At 32.2% G+C, this 15,038-nt stretch overlaps 7 non-coding genes across 7 annotated transcripts; all 7 read left to right on the top strand.

The window, feature by feature from the left end:
• Positions 1–1,059: 1,059 nt before the first annotated feature.
• Positions 1,060–1,131, top strand: TRNAG-UCC (transfer RNA glycine (anticodon UCC)). Its single transcript has one exon. It is a non-coding gene; the product is annotated as a tRNA-Gly (tRNA).
• A 2,622-nt stretch (positions 1,132–3,753) lies between these two features.
• On the top strand, positions 3,754–3,827 carry TRNAI-AAU (transfer RNA isoleucine (anticodon AAU)). The gene has a single exon. It is a non-coding gene; the product is annotated as a tRNA-Ile (tRNA).
• Positions 3,828–5,044: 1,217 nt separating this feature from the next.
• On the top strand, positions 5,045–5,116 carry TRNAG-UCC (transfer RNA glycine (anticodon UCC)). Its single transcript has one exon. It is a non-coding gene; the product is annotated as a tRNA-Gly (tRNA).
• Positions 5,117–7,740: 2,624 nt separating this feature from the next.
• TRNAI-AAU (transfer RNA isoleucine (anticodon AAU)) lies at positions 7,741–7,814 on the top strand. Its single transcript has one exon. It is a non-coding gene; the product is annotated as a tRNA-Ile (tRNA).
• A 1,218-nt stretch (positions 7,815–9,032) lies between these two features.
• Positions 9,033–9,104, top strand: TRNAG-UCC (transfer RNA glycine (anticodon UCC)). The gene has a single exon. It is a non-coding gene; the product is annotated as a tRNA-Gly (tRNA).
• A 2,625-nt stretch (positions 9,105–11,729) lies between these two features.
• Positions 11,730–11,803, top strand: TRNAI-AAU (transfer RNA isoleucine (anticodon AAU)). The gene has a single exon. It is a non-coding gene; the product is annotated as a tRNA-Ile (tRNA).
• A 1,217-nt stretch (positions 11,804–13,020) lies between these two features.
• On the top strand, positions 13,021–13,092 carry TRNAG-UCC (transfer RNA glycine (anticodon UCC)). The gene has a single exon. It is a non-coding gene; the product is annotated as a tRNA-Gly (tRNA).
• The last annotated feature ends 1,946 nt before the right edge of the window (positions 13,093–15,038 follow it).

The following is a 15,038-nucleotide window of genomic DNA, read 5'->3' as shown; positions in this document are numbered from 1 at the left end:
AGAAAAATATTTTTTTAAATTTTGTAGAATTACTTTTATGATTGTATTCCAGGCGGTGGAGGAAGGCCTAGCACCCGCTGCGGATGTAGTTCTCTGGCATAGCGTCCCAGTGCTAGCTGATAGTGGCCTTAAGTGCCTCAGTGTTTGCATGAAGGACACTGCAGGCATTCTCCTCCACGTGCACCCAAAAGGGGTTCGTATCAGGGCTGTAGGGAGCCAAGTGTGTCAAAAAACAGAATCTATAAAAACTTTCTCCCCCAAAAAAGTCGAATATCCTCTTCATTTTTCATCTGCATTCTCTCTCACCTTCCTTTTGGGGTCCTTGAAACCCCAATTGCAACAAATAAAAAACGAATTAGGAATAATAACCTAGAAATGAGATTTTCATATATCCTCCTCCTCTTCTCATTTGATTACAAGATAATATCTAGCTACAAATTATATATAAATGTCTCAATACACTTGAAGCAGACAAAATAAAACATCACATAATTTATTGAGATTTATCTTTTCTTCACTGAATCCAAGTACTGATTTTTTCAAATTTCTAACATTTTTGAAATTAAAAAAGGAAAGAAATGAAAAAATATCTTGACAAACTCATGCCCCATTCAAACATGAAATCCTTCAAGTCCTTTATATTTTCAAGACACATTTGCTTTCCTTCAAGATCTTTTATGTATTACTCTTATTTAATTTTTTGCAGCATCTTTTAGATAAAGGATTATCCTTTTTTTTAAATACAATAAAATATATATATTTAAGTGATTGAAATATGGGCAATTACGAATATTCGTGTATGGTTCCCTATGACCCAAAATATGAAGGCAAAGACGAATATTGTTGTTATAATTTTTTGATTTGTTTTTGACTGGTTTCTGGTGGAATGATTGTATTTCTTCACTCTGTATGCACAAGATACTTCTGTCTTCCGTTTAGAAGGCGTGCCTCTTGTTATGCATACCAGTACAAATGTAAAGATACGCGTCCTTTTTGAACTTTGGAATATAAAAGTGTACAAGTATAGAATTATAAATTAAGACAAATATGGAAGTATAAGCGTCGGTGGTATAATGGTCAGCATAGCTGCCTTCCAAGCAGTTGATCCGGGTTCGATTCCCGGCCGACGCAAATAGGTTTTTTTATTTGTAATTTTGCCTCTTTAAAGAGTGTTTTTATGGATTTTATTGTTTATCTACTACTCCAAGGATTAATATGAAAATGCCATGTTTGATATAAACTGGGAAGTACTTGGGTTATAACTTTTTCGAGACACATGTTCTTGCCTTCAAAATCTTTTATGTCTTTCTCTTATTTAATTTTTCAATAGCATCTTTTGGATCAAGGATTAAAATAGTAAAGTTAAGTGAATAAAGTAATGAAAATTGGGGAATTAGTAGTATTCATGTATGGTTGAGTATGGCCCAAATATGAAGGTCAAAAAGTAGAGAGATTCACTTTTTTTATTGATGTTAAAAATCTTTGATTTGTTTTGACTCATTTTCTCTGATTGTTGGATTGTATTCCTTCATTCTATATCCACATGATATTTATGTCTTATATGTTGTTATATTTACATGCAAATATAAATCTAAAGATACGCGTCCTTGTTGAACTTTGGAATATAAAGATCCAAAAACATTATAATACTTCATCATGATATGAATAAGAGGAAGCGTCGGTGGTATAATGGTCAGCATAGCTGCCTTCCAAGCAGTTTCTTTTCTTTCTTTCTTTTTGAAATCCTAAAACAATATTTTTCAAATATTTTCAAGAAATTGGAATAGTGGAAAACTTTTCAAAGTCAGGAGGAAAGTTATACATTTTCCACAAGTTGGAGATAACCATAAGTAGAAAAATCAACAGTAACCCAAGAGTGACCAGGAAGGACATCAGTGACGATTTGGAGAATATTTCCATGTTTCAAAGATAACTTTAAGTTAGGTTTTACACCCTTCTTGACTGCAAGAAAATAACATCTCTTAAATGGATTGGAGTTAACCAAAAACATTTCATTAAAGATAACTTCTTTTAGGAATCAATTTTGACTCAAATAAAAAATCACACAACCAAATAAACCTCTGCAAATCTAAAATATTGTTCAATTTGAATCTTGCTATTACCATCACAAAATTTTGATTTGAATTAGATGAAGAATCTGCGGCGTGCATTTAAGTCCATAGATCCTCGGAGAAATCCATCTTATATTGAATAACTAATTCTGATATGCAAACAGGCTTTTTATAATATTCCAGTAAAAATGTGTCAATATTTGAAGGTACGATATAGAAAGCGATTTATGTTAGCTATCGAGGTAATGTCTATAACTATTAATTATAATGGGGTATGTTTTAATGTTATTTTGAAAAAAAATAAAACGTTCAATTGGAGTAGTTTTTGTTTAAGTTTACTAAATGAGACAGTTCTTCGAATCTTTCACAACAATTTAAACTATAAAAACTTCCTTCCAAAAATTCGAATATCCTCTTCATTTTTCATCTGCATTCTTTGTTACTTTCCTTTGGGGGTCCTTGGAAACTCCAATTGCAAGAAATAAAAACGAATTTGGAATAATCACAAGGAAATGAGATTTTTATATATGTATTTCTTGTCAACAAAAAGCTCGGTCTGGACCGGCCTCATAGAAAAGTTCGGTCTAGATCCGTTACTAGGAAAAATTCAGTTTAGTTTGGATCCCAATAAAATCTGTCTGGACAAAATTTACATATAAATTTTTTATAACATGACATCATATGTATTATGACGTCATAATATTTTTAAACAGAGATAGACCGAATGAATAATAATCCAGTCGTCTCTCGTGGAATAAGGAATGCGAACATCTCTTGAGATGGATGATCAAGTTCGAAGTATCTTCCTTATTTATTTTTTGAAAAATAAATGAAAAATCAGTCCAGAGGGTAAGATCCAAAAAAGACCCATACATCGAGACCGAAAAAAATCGGTCCAGAGTCTGAGACTTCGTTCTGGACCGAAAAGTCGGTCCTAATCTAAACTTAAGACCGAACCGAAAAAACATTCGGTGCTGGACCAAGTCTCATCACTAGTAGTTACCATATGTTTTTTGTCAAATTGTTCATATTCCTTGAGTCAGTCGCCGATAAGAGGGGATAAAAAAGCTTGTCTTATTATGACATCAAGGAAATCCTGGGTTTTTATTATTTTTTTTTTTTTAAACAGGAGGGGGAAAAAGGAGAATTCCAGTGTTAAAATATGCGTATGTCTCATTAAAAAAGCACTTTCTCAATTTAGTGAAACAGTCTCAATAGGAACTTGATTAAAACTCTGACATCTGTAGGAAAGAAAAAAAAAACACTGAAGAAAACTACAAATAACTTGTTTAAATATGTCTGAGCGCGCCTCCAAAAATATTACATAACGCTGGTCCATGTGTTAACCTGTATCTTAAATAAGTAAAGAGATGCAAAAATATGGGGTGTACCTGATAACAATTTAAATTTTTCAAAACATGCAAACACAAGTTACAATTAGTTATGTTCTGAAATTTCCTTTTTTTTTTTTTTTTGGCAAAAAATTCATAAAGCTATTACTACAACTGAGACGTGTTTTTGAAGTGTTTCATTTCATAATCAATAATTAATGTTTATATGGTGATTAATACCATTTAAAATATCTTCCAATGTTCAAAACCCCTAGAAACATTCTATAAACAACTGAAAAGAAGTTACTTAAAAGTATATATATTTAAATTTTTCCCCGTCTTCCATCCAAGGCCCATTAGCTCAGTTGGTTAGAGCGTCGTGCTAATAACGCGAAAGTCGCGGGTTCGATCCCCCCATGGGCCAAGTGTACTTTTTATCTTACATTTTTCTATTATTTTTTTAAAAGTATTATTAATCTCAATTGGTATAATATTTATAATTCATTCATTCTCGAAGCCCTATCGACACCATAGCACAATTTTAGTCCAGAGTGAAAATATGTTTGGGCCATACAATGAAATTAGAAAAATATTTTTTAAATTTTGTAGAATTACTTTTATGATTGTATTCCAGGCGGTGGAGGAAGGCCTAGCACCCGCTGCGGATGTAGTTCTCTGGCATAGCGTCCCAGTGCTAGCTGATAGTGGCCTTAAGTGCCTCAGTGTTTGCATGAAGGACACTGCAGGCATTCTCCTCCACGTGCACCCAAAAGGGGTTCGTATCAGGGCTGTAGGGAGCCAAGTGTGTCAAAAAACAGAATCTATAAAAACTTTCTCCCCCAAAAAAGTCGAATATCCTCTTCATTTTTCATCTGCATTCTCTCTCACCTTCCTTTTGGGGTCCTTGGAAACCCCAATTGCAACAAATAAAAAACGAATTAGGAATAATAACCTAGAAATGAGATTTTCATATATCCTCCTCCTCTTCTCATTTGATTACAAGATAATATCTAGCTACAAATTATATATAAATGTCTCAATACACTTGAAGCAGACAAAATAAAACATCACATAATTTATTGAGATTTATCTTTTCTTCACTGAATCCAAGTACTGATTTTTTCAAATTTCTAACATTTTTGAAATTAAAAAAGGAAAGAAATGAAAAATATCTTGACAAACTCATGCCCCATTCAAACATGAAATCCTTCAAGTCCTTTATATTTTCAAGACACATTTGCTTTCCTTCAAGATCTTTTATGTATTACTCTTATTTAATTTTTTGCAGCATCTTTTAGATAAAGGATTATCCTTTTTTTTAAATACAATAAAATATATATATTTAAGTGATTGAAATATGGGCAATTACGAATATTCGTGTATGGTTCCCTATGACCCAAAATATGAAGGCAAAGACGAATATTGTTGTTATAATTTTTTGATTTGTTTTTGACTGGTTTCTGGTGGAATGATTGTATTTCTTCACTCTGTATGCACAAGATACTTCTGTCTTCCGTTTAGAAGGCGTGCCTCTTGTTATGCATACCAGTACAAATGTAAAGATACGCGTCCTTTTTGAACTTTGGAATATAAAAGTGTACAAGTATAGAATTATAAATTAAGACAAATATGGAAGTATAAGCGTCGGTGGTATAATGGTCAGCATAGCTGCCTTCCAAGCAGTTGATCCGGGTTCGATTCCCGGCCGACGCAAATAGGTTTTTTTATTTGTAATTTTGCCTCTTTAAAGAGTGTTTTTATGGATTTTATTGTTTATCTACTACTCCAAGGATTAATATGAAAATGCCATGTTTGATATAAACTGGGAAGTACTTGGGTTATAACTTTTTCGAGACACATGTTCTTGCCTTCAAAATCTTTTATGTCTTTCTCTTATTTAATTTTTCAATAGCATCTTTTGGATCAAGGATTAAAATAGTAAAGTTAAGTGAATAAAGTAATGAAAATTGGGGAATTAGTAGTATTCATGTATGGTTGAGTATGGCCCAAATATGAAGGTCAAAAAGTAGAGAGATTCACTTTTTTTATTGATGTTAAAAATCTTTGATTTGTTTTGACTCATTTTCTCTGATTGTTGGATTGTATTCCTTCATTCTATATCCACATGATATTTATGTCTTATATGTTGTTATATTTACATGCAAATATAAATCTAAAGATACGCGTCCTTGTTGAACTTTGGAATATAAAGATCCAAAAACATTATAATACTTCATCATGATGTGAATAAGAGGAAGCGTCGGTGGTATAATGGTCAGCATAGCTGCCTTCCAAGCAGTTTCTTTTCTTTCTTTCTTTTTGAAATCCTAAAACAATATTTTTCAAATATTTTCAAGAAATTGGAATAGTGGAAAACTTTTCAAAGTCAGGAGGAAAGTTATACATTTTCCACAAGTTGGAGATAACCATAAGTAGAAAAATCAACAGTAACCCAAGAGTGACCAGGAAGGACATCAGTGACGATTTGGAGAATATTTCCATGTTTCAAAGATAACTTTAAGTTAGGTTTTACACCCTTCTTGACTGCAAGAAAATAACATCTCTTAAATGGATTGGAGTTAACCAAAAACATTTCATTAAAGATAACTTCTTTTAGGAATCAATTTTGACTCAAATAAAAATCACACAACCAAATAAACCTCTGCAAATCTAAAATATTGTTCAATTTGAATCTTGCTATTACCATCACAAAATTTTGATTTGAATTAGATGAAGAATCTGCGGCGTGCATTTAAGTCCATAGATCCTCGGAGAAATCCATCTTATATTGAATAACTAATTCTGATATGCAAACAGGCTTTTTATAATATTCCAGTAAAAATGTGTCAATATTTGAAGGTACGATATAGAAAGCGATTTATGTTAGCTATCGAGGTAATGTCTATAACTATTAATTATAATGGGGTATGTTTTAATGTTATTTTGAAAAAAAATAAAACGTTCAATTGGAGTAGTTTTTGTTTAAGTTTACTAAATGAGACAGTTCTTCGAATCTTTCACAACAATTTAAACTATAAAAACTTCCTTCCAAAAATTCGAATATCCTCTTCATTTTTCATCTGCATTCTTTGTTACTTTCCTTTGGGGGTCCTTGGAAACTCCAATTGCAAGAAATAAAAACGAATTTGGAATAATCACAAGGAAATGAGATTTTTATATATGTATTTCTTGTCAACAAAAAGCTCGGTCTGGACCGGCCTCATAGAAAAGTTCGGTCTAGATCCGTTACTAGGAAAAATTCAGTTTAGTTTGGATCCCAATAAAATCTGTCTGGACAAAATTTACATATAAATTTTTTATAACATGACATCATATGTATTATGACGTCATAATATTTTTAAACAGAGATAGACCGAATGAATAATAATCCAGTCGTCTCTCGTGGAATAAGGAATGCGAACATCTCTTGAGATGGATGATCAAGTTCGAAGTATCTTCCTTATTTATTTTTTGAAAAAATAAATGAAAAATCAGTCCAGAGGGTAAGATCCAAAAAAGACCCATACATCGAGACCGAAAAAAAATCGGTCCAGAGTCTGAGACTTCGTTCTGGACCGAAAAGTCGGTCCTAATCTAAACTTAAGACCGAACCGAAAAAACATTCGGTGCTGGACCAAGTCTCATCACTAGTAGTTACCATATGTTTTTTGTCAAATTGTTCATATTCCTTGAGTCAGTCGCCGATAAGAGGGGATAAAAAGCTTGTCTTATTATGACATCAAGGAAATCCTGGGTTTTTATTATTTATTTTTTTTTAAACAGGAGGGGGGAAAAAGGAGAATTCCAGTGTTAAAATATGCGTAGGTCTCATTAAAAAAGCACTTTCTCAATTTAGTGAAACAGTCTCAATAGGAACTTGATTAAAACTCTGACATCTGTAGGAAAGAAAAAAAAACACTGAAGAAAACTACAAATAACTTGTTTAAATATGTCTGAGCGCGCCTCCAAAAATATTACATAACGCTGGTCCATGTGTTAACCTGTATCTTAAATAAGTAAAGAGATGCAAAAATATGGGGTGTACCTGATAACAATTTAAATTTTTCAAAACATGCAAACACAAGTTACAATTAGTTATGTTCTGAAATTTCCTTTTTTTTTTTTTTTTTTTGGCAAAAATTCATAAAGCTATTACTACAACTGAGACGTGTTTTTGAAGCGTTTCATTTCATAATCAATAATTAATGTTTATATGGTGATTAATACCATTTAAAATATCTTCCAATGTTCAAAACCCCTAGAAACATTCTATAAACAACTGAAAAGAAGTTACTTAAAAGATTATATATTTAAATTTTTCCCCTTCTTCCATCCAAGGCCCATTAGCTCAGTTGGTTAGAGCGTCGTGCTAATAACGCGAAAGTCGCGGGTTCGATCCCCCCATGGGCCAAGTGTACTTTTTATCTTACATTTTTCTATTATTTTTTAAAAGTATTATTAATCTCAATTGCTATAATATTTATAATTCATTCATTCTCGAAGCCCTATCGACACCATAGCACAATTTTAGTCCAGAGTGAAAATATGTTTGGGCCATACAATGAAATTAGAAAAATATTTTTTTAAATTTTGTAGAATTACTTTTATGATTGTATTCCAGGCGGTGGAGGAAGGCCTAGCACCCGCTGCGGATGTAGTTCTCTGGCATAGCGTCCCAGTGCTAGCTGATAGTGGCCTTAAGTGCCTCAGTGTTTGCATGAAGGACACTGCAGGCATTCTCCTCCACGTGCACCCAAAAGGGGTTCGTATCAGGGCTGTAGGGAGCCAAGTGTGTCAAAAAACAGAATCTATAAAAACTTTCTCCCCCAAAAAAGTCGAATATCCTCTTCATTTTTCATCTGCATTCTCTCTCACCTTCCTTTTGGGGTCCTTGGAAACCCCAATTGCAACAAATAAAAAACGAATTTGGAATAATAACCTAGAAATGAGATTTTCATATATCCTCCTCCTCTTCTCATTTGATTACAAGATAATATCTAGCTACAAATTATATATAAATGTCTCAATACACTTGAAGCAGACAAAATAAAACATCACATAATTTATTGAGATTTATCTTTTCTTCACTGAATCCAAGTACTGATTTTTTCAAATTTCTAACATTTTTGAAATTAAAAAAGGAAAGAAATGAAAAAATATCTTGACAAACTCATGCCCCATTTCAAACATGAAATCCTTCAAGTCCTTTATATTTTCAAGACACATTTGCTTTCCTTCAAGATCTTTTATGTATTACTCTTATTTAATTTTTTGCAGCATCTTTTAGATAAAGGATTATCCTTTTTTTAAATACAATAAAATATATATATTTAAGTGATTGAAATATGGGCAATTACGAATATTCGTGTATGGTTCCCTATGACCCAAAATATGAAGGCAAAGACGAATATTGTTGTTATAATTTTTTGATTTGTTTTTGACTGGTTTCTGGTGGAATGATTGTATTTCTTCACTCTGTATGCACAAGATACTTCTGTCTTCCGTTTAGAAGGCGTGCCTCTTGTTATGCATACCAGTACAAATGTAAAGATACGCGTCCTTTTTGAACTTTGGAATATAAAAGTGTACAAGTATAGAATTATAAATTAAGACAAATATGGAAGTATAAGCGTCGGTGGTATAATGGTCAGCATAGCTGCCTTCCAAGCAGTTGATCCGGGTTCGATTCCCGGCCGACGCAAATAGGTTTTTTTATTTGTAATTTTGCCTCTTTAAAGAGTGTTTTTATGGATTTTATTGTTTATCTACTACTCCAAGGATTAATATGAAAATGCCATGTTTGATATAAACTGGGAAGTACTTGGGTTATAACTTTTTCGAGACACATGTTCTTGCCTTCAAAATCTTTTATGTCTTTCTCTTATTTAATTTTTCAATAGCATCTTTTGGATCAAGGATTAAAATAGTAAAGTTAAGTGAATAAAGTAATGAAAATTGGGGAATTAGTAGTATTCATGTATGGTTGAGTATGGCCCAAATATGAAGGTCAAAAAGTAGAGAGATTCACTTTTTTTATTGATGTTAAAAATCTTTGATTTGTTTTGACTCATTTTCTCTGATTGTTGGATTGTATTCCTTCATTCTATATCCACATGATATTTATGTCTTATATGTTGTTATATTTACATGCAAATATAAATCTAAAGATACGCGTCCTTGTTGAACTTTGGAATATAAAGATCCAAAAACATTATAATACTTCATCATGATGTGAATAAGAGGAAGCGTCGGTGGTATAATGGTCAGCATAGCTGCCTTCCAAGCAGTTTCTTTTCTTTCTTTCTTTTTTGGAAATCCTAAAACAATATTTTTCAAATATTTTCAAGAAATTGGAATAGTGGAAAACTTTTCAAAGTCAGGAGGAAAGTTATACATTTTCCACAAGTTGGAGATAACCATAAGTAGAAAAATCAACAGTAACCCAAGAGTGACCAGGAAGGACATCAGTGACGATTTGGAGAATATTTCCATGTTTCAAAGATAACTTTAAGTTAGGTTTTACACCCTTCTTGACTGCAAGAAAATAACATCTCTTAAATGGATTGGAGTTAACCAAAAAACATTTCATTAAAGATAACTTCTTTTAGGAATCAATTTTGACTCAAATAAAAAATCACACAACCAAATAAACCTCTGCAAATCTAAAATATTGTTCAATTTGAATCTTGCTATTACCATCACAAAATTTTGATTTGAATTAGATGAAGAATCTGCGGCGTGCATTTAAGTCCATAGATCCTCGGAGAAATCCATCTTATATTGAATAACTAATTCTGATATGCAAACAGGCTTTTTATAATATTCCAGTAAAAATGTGTCAATATTTGAAGGTACGATATAGAAAGCGATTTATGTTAGCTATCGAGGTAATGTCTATAACTATTAATTATAATGGGGTATGTTTTAATGTTATTTTGAAAAAAATAAAACGTTCAATTGGAGTAGTTTTTGTTTAAGTTTACTAAATGAGACAGTTCTTCGAATCTTTCACAACAATTTAAACTATAAAAACTTCCTTCCAAAAATTCGAATATCCTCTTCATTTTTCATCTGCATTCTTTGTTACTTTCCTTTGGGGGTCCTTGGAAACTCCAATTGCAAGAAATAAAAAACGAATTTGGAATAATCACAAGGAAATGAGATTTTTATATATGTATTTCTTGTCAACAAAAAGCTCGGTCTGGACCGGCCTCATAGAAAAGTTCGGTCTAGATCCGTTACTAGGAAAAATTCAGTTTAGTTTGGATCCCAATAAAATCTGTCTGGACAAAATTTACATATAAATTTTTTTTATAAATGACATCATATGTATTATGACGTCATAATATTTTTAAACAGAGATAGACCGAATGAATAATAATCCAGTCGTCTCTCGTGGAATAAGGAATGCGAACATCTCTTGAGATGGATGATCAAGTTCGAAGTATCTTCCTTATTTATTTTTTGAAAAAATAAATGAAAAATCAGTCCAGAGGGTAAGATCCAAAAAAAGACCCATACATCGAGACCGAAAAAAAATCGGTCCAGAGTCTGAGACTTCGTTCTGGACCGAAAAGTCGGTCCTAATCTAAACTTAAGACCGAACCGAAAAAACATTCGGTGCTGGACCAAGTCTCATCACTAGTAGTTACCATATGTTTTTTGTCAAATTGTTCATATTCCTTGAGTCAGTCGCCGATAAGAGGGGATAAAAAAGCTTGTCTTATTATGACATCAAGGAAATCCTGGGTTTTTATTATTTATTTTTTTAAACAGGAGGGGGGAAAAAGGAGAATTCCAGTGTTAAAATATGCGTAGGTCTCATTAAAAAAGCACTTTCTCAATTTAGTGAAACAGTCTCAATAGGAACTTGATTAAAACTCTGACATCTGTAGGAAAGAAAAAAAAACACTGAAGAAAACTACAAATAACTTGTTTAAATATGTCTGAGCGCGCCTCCAAAAATATTACATAACGCTGGTCCATGTGTTAACCTGTATCTTAAATAAGTAAAGAGATGCAAAAAATATGGGGTGTACCTGATAACAATTTAAATTTTTCAAAACATGCAAACACAAGTTACAATTAGTTATGTTCTGAAATTTCCTTTTTTTTTTTTTTGCAAAAAATTCATAAAGCTATTACTACAACTGAGACGTGTTTTTGAAGTGTTTCATTTCATAATCAATAATTAATGTTTATATGGTGATTAATACCATTTAAAATATCTTCCAATGTTCAAAACCCCTAGAAACATTCTATAAACAACTGAAAAGAAGTTACTTAAAAGATTATATATTTAAATTTTTCCCCTTCTTCCATCCAAGGCCCATTAGCTCAGTTGGTTAGAGCGTCGTGCTAATAACGCGAAAGTCGCGGGTTCGATCCCCCCATGGGCCAAGTGTACTTTTTATCTTACATTTTTCTATTATTTTTTAAAAGTATTATTAATCTCAATTGGTATAATATTTATAATTCATTCATTCTCGAAGCCCTATCGACACCATAGCACAATTTTAGTCCAGAGTGAAAATATGTTTGGGCCATACAATGAAATTAGAAAAATATTTTTTTAAATTTTGTAGAATTACTTTTATGATTGTATTCCAGGCGGTGGAGGAAGGCCTAGCACCCGCTGCGGATGTAGTTCTCTGGCATAGCGTCCCAGTGCTAGCTGATAGTGGCCTTAAGTGCCTCAGTGTTTGCATGAAGGACACTGCAGGCATTCTCCTCCACGTGCACCCAAAAGGGGTTCGTATCAGGGCTGTAGGGAGCCAAGTGTGTCAAAAAACAGAATCTATAAAAACTTTCTCCCCCAAAAAAGTCGAATATCCTCTTCATTTTTCATCTGCATTCTCTCTCACCTTCCTTTTGGGGTCCTTGGAAACCCCAATTGCAACAAATAAAAAACGAATTAGGAATAATAACCTAGAAATGAGATTTTCATATATCCTCCTCCTCTTCTCATTTGATTACAAGATAATATCTAGCTACAAATTATATATAAATGTCTCAATACACTTGAAGCAGACAAAATAAAACATCACATAATTTATTGAGATTTATCTTTTCTTCACTGAATCCAAGTACTGATTTTTTCAAATTTCTAACATTTTTGAAATTAAAAAAGGAAAGAAATGAAAAATATCTTGACAAACTCATGCCCCATTCAAACATGAAATCCTTCAAGTCCTTTATATTTTCAAGACACATTTGCTTTCCTTCAAGATCTTTTATGTATTACTCTTATTTAATTTTTTGCAGCATCTTTTAGATAAAGGATTATCCTTTTTTTTAAATACAATAAAATATATATATTTAAGTGATTGAAATATGGGCAATTACGAATATTCGTGTATGGTTCCCTATGACCCAAAATATGAAGGCAAAGACGAATATTGTTGTTATAATTTTTTGATTTGTTTTTGACTCGTTTCTGGTGGAATGATTGTATTTCTTCACTCTGTATGCACAAGATACTTCTGTCTTCCGTTTAGAAGGCGTGCCTCTTGTTATGCATACCAGTACAAATGTAAAGATACGCGTCCTTTTTGAACTTTGGAATATAAAAGTGTACAAGTATAGAATTATAAATTAAGACAAATATGGAAGTATAAGCGTCGGTGGTATAATGGTCAGCATAGCTGCCTTCCAAGCAGTTGATCCGGGTTCGATTCCCGGCCGACGCAAATAGGTTTTTTTTTGAATTTGTAATTTTGCCTCTTTAAAGAGTGTTTTTATGGATTTTATTGTTTATCTACTACTCCAAGGATTAATATGAAAATGCCATGTTTGATATAAACTGGGAAGTACTTGGGTTATAACTTTTTCGAGACACATGTTCTTGCCTTCAAGATCTTTTATGTCTTTCTCTTATTTAATTTTTCAATAGCATCTTTTGGATCAAGGATTAAAATAGTAAAGTTAAGTGAATAAAGTAATGAAAATTGGGGAATTAGTAGTATTCATGTATGGTTGAGTATGGCCCAAATATGAAGGTCAAAAAGTAGAGAGATTCACTTTTTTTATTGATGTTAAAAATCTTTGATTTGTTTTGACTCATTTTCTCTGATTGTTGGATTGTATTCCTTCATTCTATATCCACATGATATTTATGTCTTATATGTTGTTATATTTACATGCAAATATAAATCTAAAGATACGCGTCCTTGTTGAACTTTGGAATATAAAGATCCAAAAACATTATAATACTTCATCATGATATGAATAAGAGGAAGCGTCGGTGGTATAATGGTCAGCATAGCTGCCTTCCAAGCAGTTTCTTTTCTTTCTTTCTTTTTTGGAAATCCTAAAACAATATTTTTCAAATATTTTCAAGAAATTGGAATAGTGGAAAACTTTTCAAAGTCAGGAGGAAAGTTATACATTTTCCACAAGTTGGAGATAACCATAAGTAGAAAAATCAACAGTAACCCAAGAGTGACCAGGAAGGACATCAGTGACGATTTGGAGAATATTTCCATGTTTCAAAGATAACTTTAAGTTAGGTTTTACACCCTTCTTGACTGCAAGAAAATAACATCTCTTAAATGGATTGGAGTTAACCAAAAAACATTTCATTAAAGATAACTTCTTTTAGGAATCAATTTTGACTCAAATAAAAATCACACAACCAAATAAACCTCTGCAAATCTAAAATATTGTTCAATTTGAATCTTGCTATTACCATCACAAAATTTAGATTTGAATTAGATGAAGAATCTGCGGCGTGCATTTAAGTCCATAGATCCTCGGAGAAATCCATCTTATATTGAATAACTAATTCTGATATGCAAACAGGCTTTTTATAATATTCCAGTAAAAATGTGTCAATATTTGAAGGTACGATATAGAAAGCGATTTATGTTAGCTATCGAGGTAATGTCTATAACTATTAATTATAATGGGGTATGTTTTAATGTTATTTTGAAAAAAATAAAACGTTCAATTGGAGTAGTTTTTGTTTAAGTTTACTAAATGAGACAGTTCTTCGAATCTTTCACAACAATTTAAACTATAAAAACTTCCTTCCAAAAATTCGAATATCCTCTTCATTTTTCATCTGCATTCTTTGTTACTTTCCTTTGGGGGTCCTTGGAAACTCCAATTGCAAGAAATAAAAACGAATTTGGAATAATCACAAGGAAATGAGATTTTTATATATGTATTTCTTGTCAACAAAAAGCTCGGTCTGGACCGGCCTCATAGAAAAGTTCGGTCTAGATCCGTTACTAGGAAAAATTCAGTTTAGTTTGGATCCCAATAAAATCTGTCTGGACAAAATTTACATATAAATTTTTTATAACATGACATCATATGTATTATGACGTCATAATATTTTTAAACAGAGATAGACCGAATGAATAATAATCCAGTCGTCTCTCGTGGAATAAGGAATGCGAACATCTCTTGAGATGGATGATCAAGTTCGAAGTATCTTCCTTATTTATTTTTTGAAAAATAAATGAAAAATCAGTCCAGAGGGTAAGATCCAAAAAAAGACCCATACATCGAGACCGAAAAAAAATCGGTCCAGAGTCTGAGACTTCGTTCTGGACTGAAAAGTCGGTCCTAATCTAAACTTAAGACCGAACCGAAAAAACATTCGGTGCTGGACCAAGTCTCATCACTAGTA

The sequence above is a fragment of the Lepeophtheirus salmonis genome, chromosome 8, assembly GCF_016086655.4.
Source record: "Lepeophtheirus salmonis chromosome 8, UVic_Lsal_1.4, whole genome shotgun sequence".
In the NCBI taxonomy this organism is placed as follows: Eukaryota; Metazoa; Arthropoda; class Copepoda; order Siphonostomatoida; family Caligidae; genus Lepeophtheirus; species Lepeophtheirus salmonis.
This window is presented reverse-complemented; position numbering and strand designations above follow the sequence as displayed.